Below are 4,715 nucleotides of genomic sequence, written 5' to 3'. Positions count from 1 at the left end.
ACTTATTGGGAACAGTAGGCTAGTTGGAACCGGTTACCTCAAGCATCTGTGGTTCATAAAGCGGTTGCAACTGTGGTTGATTTTCAAAAACCCCACGCCAGGACGCAGCAGTTGCAGGCTCGCTGCAATATAATAGCCTGTATTGACAAGCTGGAGGAAGCTGCTCTGAGACACGCTATATGTTCTCCAGTAACAAAGACAGAAAGACAACAAATTAAAACTTAAATGTTGCAAAGCTAATGGGAGCCACTGGCCGCCGCATTTGCAAAAAAACGCAAGTGTGAAATTAAGTAATTCACACACGTGCTCCTAAAATCATTTTACAGTTTGCACACATCTATTTTCTCAAATCCGAGTTAAAAGCTCGCACTGTCGAGCCCTGCGGGGTCCTTTTTCTATCTTTAACAAATCTGAATTGTGAAGGAATTGATTCGGGACGTCTCTTCAACAGGGGTGGGAATCACCCCCCGATACTATTACAATACTTCAGCCACGATACAATATTATTGCTATTTTAAACATATTGCAATTTTCTGTGATATATTGCAACTTATAACTTCTAATTTTTCCCAATTTAAAATTGATGTCTTCAAAAGGAAACTTTGTCAACATCTGTTTCATCTAAAAAGATACATTTCCCTGTTTGTTCATATCACTTCAATGTTATTGTTAAAAAATGGGATTGTCAAGCAGACAAACTGACCAACACATATATAATAAAAGATCAATACCTGTGTTACATACAGTATTGCCACGGAAAATATTGCAATACTATGCATTATCCCCCCCCCTACTCATCAACAAGTTGCTCGAGAGAAAACACTTTTGGACTAAATCCTGATTATTCAAGACGTAAAACAATGACACAACAGCAACACTTATTGTAAACTGATGCTATGAAAACCATAAATCCATACGAGTGTTAATGCTGTTGACCTTTTACCATCTGTCCCTTTTTCCCTTCCTCCCTCTCTTTTCCTACATCTGCCTTGTCCATGCATGTTTATCCACTGTTATGCTGACTTCCCATATGGCTGTCTGCACAGTGGAATGTTCACTGAACTTCTGTGTGACCATGGACGGTGCCTTTGGACCCTTTTTGTCGCTCCTTTACCGGCAGAATAGGCACACAGCTAAATACCTGGCTCTCCTTCTGCATCAGCGCTGCTATCATTAGCCTGTGCCTTTGTGAGAGAGCTGACCCTTATATCCCCATATCACTCCCTTACCCCTCCCTCCTCTTCCCTATCATTTACTCACCCACACTCACCCACATGGGAGCGACAATTAGGGAGATATTACACTGGTGAGCCAAACCTCCTCTCTCAGTGACCTCCCCCATGGGGAAAGCAAGCGAGCCAGGACAGAACGGAGAAAGGAGAGCGCCAGCACACAGCTGCACCCCATTCCTAGAAGGCTATAACCTCTAAAAAAGAAAACACCCAGATGAACAGAAGGAGAAGCTGGCTGGAAAAAATAGAAAGAGGTGCATGACAGAGTGGCTGTCCAATTGTCTAACCTTATCCACAGTAGAAGGGAAGTCAAGGGGGTGAAATAACTTATAGCAGTCTCAGTTTACCTGATCTCCCTTGTCTGCAAAAACACCAGCTGCACCACAACCTGACCTGGCTGGTTTTTGATTTTTTTTAAATGACCCATGGCTGTTTATGGTTTTACTTTCAAGATTTTGGCTTTTTGTTAAGCCATAAACGAAAGAGAAAAAGATATTACTTGAAAAGCTTCTGGAGAATACCTTTTGAATTCAGTAGAATATTAGGAGGAGCCAGGTTTTTTTTCTTCTTCTTTTTTTACACCAACTTGTCTTAAACTGAATCACTCCATAATCTTACCAACCAAGCACATAACACTCTGAACCGTCTCAGTCTTAATGGAAAATGTGTGTTGTAGAGTAGAGCACAATAAAACACAACATCACCAGTAACAATACAGGAACACACATAAAATGAGACTTCCTGCATGTCCTTGAAGGAGTGTCAGAAAATAGTGAAAAGCCATAAAATTCAATTAAATTAATTTTGAAGAGCCCAAGATGATATCATCAACAATCAGAAACCCCAGCAAATCCTCACATTTGAGAAGGTGAAACCAGCTGCTTGATTGACAGATTAATCAAATTGTTTAATTTTTCAAGATGCATAATAACCATGGCGATGCAGGTTCAGCTTAGATCTGTGAAAATATAGTGGGGTCTGAAAGTGCTCAGCATTCTGTCAGGAGCAGGTGAGAAGTTATTTACTATTCTACAACTGAATGCGGCCCTGAGGCTCATTTCCTTTCTCTACATGGCTTCCCCCTCTATTATTTAGAAAGTATTTGAACAGCATCAAAAGATAATTACAGGAAAAAGCTTTCCTGACTCCTTTGCTGTTATTTTCTCGGAGGCTATGACCTACAGGGATTGCCCTCCACCACTAGTCTTACATATCCTCATTATCAGTAGTTCAGCATTGTTTTCTGATATCAGTTGCAAAGCTAGTTATGTTGTTCATGTTTACATAACTCTTCACATTTACATAGTACTGTAAACAGGCTTCAGCTTACTCACGGACAGTCTTAAATGACATGTATAAACCGTCATTAGTCAAACAGGTGACAGAACTCCCTAGTGTCTCTCCCAAGCTGTGATGCACATGTAGTCATATACATAAACATGAGCAGTGGACACTTGCCCAGCCATGTGCAGTCATACCCGTACACACATCCCACATCCCTCCATGCAAAATATCTCACACCCTCTTTAGGCAAGGAAGTCATATTTCTTCAACGTTTTGGAAAACACTCAAATGCCCCCTGACTTTGTGTTGACTACGCTGGAGTTTGAGAGCAGATAACGAAGACGCAAATCAGCAATAAAGAGAAATCTAATGGCAAAGAGGAGTGAAAACTGACAACATAAGTGCAAAAAAAGATGGGCCAAGAAATGAAGGAGGGAAGAGGAAAATAACATTGCAGAGTAGATAGAAGAGTAGAAGAGTGGGTACAGTAAAAGCTCTCCTCTGTGTTGGCATACTGCCAACCCCTGGACAGCGATGCAGCTCGCTGCTCCCCGCCTACTGACCGCCTCCTCATCTGAACGCTCACTCTGCATTAAGGGCCTCAATCAAATATTCATTCTCCAAAACCAGCACTTATATAACCAATACAACAAGTGTGTCTCCATGCTGACCTGACTGAACAGAACAATGTGTTACACCAAGTGAGGAGCAAACAATCATCCGCGCAGCAAGCAAAGGGTGAGCAGCGCTGGCCCACTCAGAATAGATGATATTCTTGCACACAAGCTCTGCCTCTAAAGTGCACTGTTTCAGCTAATTAATGAATAAATCACTTCAGAGGGAAAGTAGGAGGTTCAGTTAATGAAACCAAGGAACGTGAACACGCTAATGCAAGTTGTTTATTGTATTTGCTGTAATAAAATGAGAAAAACAGCTCTAGATAAATGAAGAGGATACAGAGAGGAGAGAGTTGTTTTTGTCTTACAGGAGAGGTGACTGTGTTCTCTTTTCTATTTTTGGTAACAAACCAATTCTTACCAAAAATGTAGATACTGTAGTAGTGTTAGTAGTGTCCAAACTCATTTTGTGTATCCCTGAAGTCTAACAAACCAATAAGAAAATGTATTCAACAAACAGTGAGCAACTTTTATTGAAGAAAGTAATGAAGGGGGCAGCATCTTTAAAACACGTTGTTTAGTTCTCCTCGACACATTCATGTTCCTGACCCTTAACTCACCGGTTCAATGTTTCCTGGGTTTTGTCTTTAAAATGTCAAAATAGTAAATGTTTCATGTCCCTTTAACAATACAGCCATGTAACTGAGTTAATCTTATCACAATCCAAATCACTACAACAAAGGCAGAACTCAGGGGTCCATTACATTTTGTCACCATGGTAACTAGCCTTATCAGCGCACACCATTAAACTTCTTTGTCATTTGTCAATTGACCTCAATTCTTTTCAAGGATTTGACCTGTGCAGGGATGTCATCTCAGCAGAAAGGCACACATCCAGGACTAGAGTCCACAGCATGTAGCCAGCCAAATATAGACTTTTCTCTGCAGATCATTCCTCCTGATGGAAATTCACTACCTTATTGGAAGGGTTTTTATGTTTGGTGCACAAGTGGCCAGAATGAGAAGAGTTTTTTTGTGTGTTTAGTGGTAACGTGGTTAAAATGAAAACTAAGACTGCGATGCGATTCTCCATTATGATCCTGATGATTTGTGGGTTATAATCAAGAAATTAAGGCTGAGTTAACTGACATATGCCACTATCCTTTAACCATCAGTCAACCACAAACCACAGCTTTGATTAGGCCTGCACGATTCACGATTTTTTTGCTTAGAATTGATATTACAATTCGCTGCGACAATTTTTTTGAACATTACAAAACAAAACAAATTGGCAGTACCAAACCAAGGTTATTATAGTTTTGCATTTTTTATTAGTTTATTTTTTTTTCGTTTTGATTTTGTTTTCAAATTCAGTTTAAAAGTTCAAATTAGTTTTTAAAGCGGGTTTGCTAGTTTAGTTTAGTTTTTAGTTTTTGAAAATGCTTATTTTTAATTAGCTTAGTCTTTTTTGTAATATGTGTTATTAATCGGGGGATTGAAAAAGGTCAGAAAAAGTATTGTGTAATAATAATACAATTTTAGAAATATGTATGACAATGTATTCAACAATAACACCAGTACA

General features: G+C 39.5%; 1 protein-coding gene and 1 long non-coding RNA gene across 2 annotated transcripts in view; both read right to left on the bottom strand.

The window, feature by feature from the left end:
- kcnb2b (potassium voltage-gated channel subfamily B member 2b) overlaps positions 1-4,715 on the bottom strand; it is a 90,254-nt gene that overhangs the window by 51,452 nt on the left and 34,087 nt on the right. The window lies entirely within an intron of this gene.
- Positions 159-1,250, bottom strand: LOC116672068 (uncharacterized). Its single transcript, XR_004327457.1, has 2 exons — positions 832-1,250; positions 159-389 (listed from the first exon to the last, which is right to left on the bottom strand). It is a non-coding gene; the product is annotated as an uncharacterized LOC116672068 (long non-coding RNA).

This window comes from Etheostoma spectabile, chromosome 22 (genome assembly GCF_008692095.1).
Source record: "Etheostoma spectabile isolate EspeVRDwgs_2016 chromosome 22, UIUC_Espe_1.0, whole genome shotgun sequence".
Taxonomy (NCBI): Eukaryota; Metazoa; Chordata; class Actinopteri; order Perciformes; family Percidae; genus Etheostoma; species Etheostoma spectabile.
Note: the sequence above shows the minus strand (reverse complement) of the source record. Positions and strands in the feature narration are given on the sequence as shown.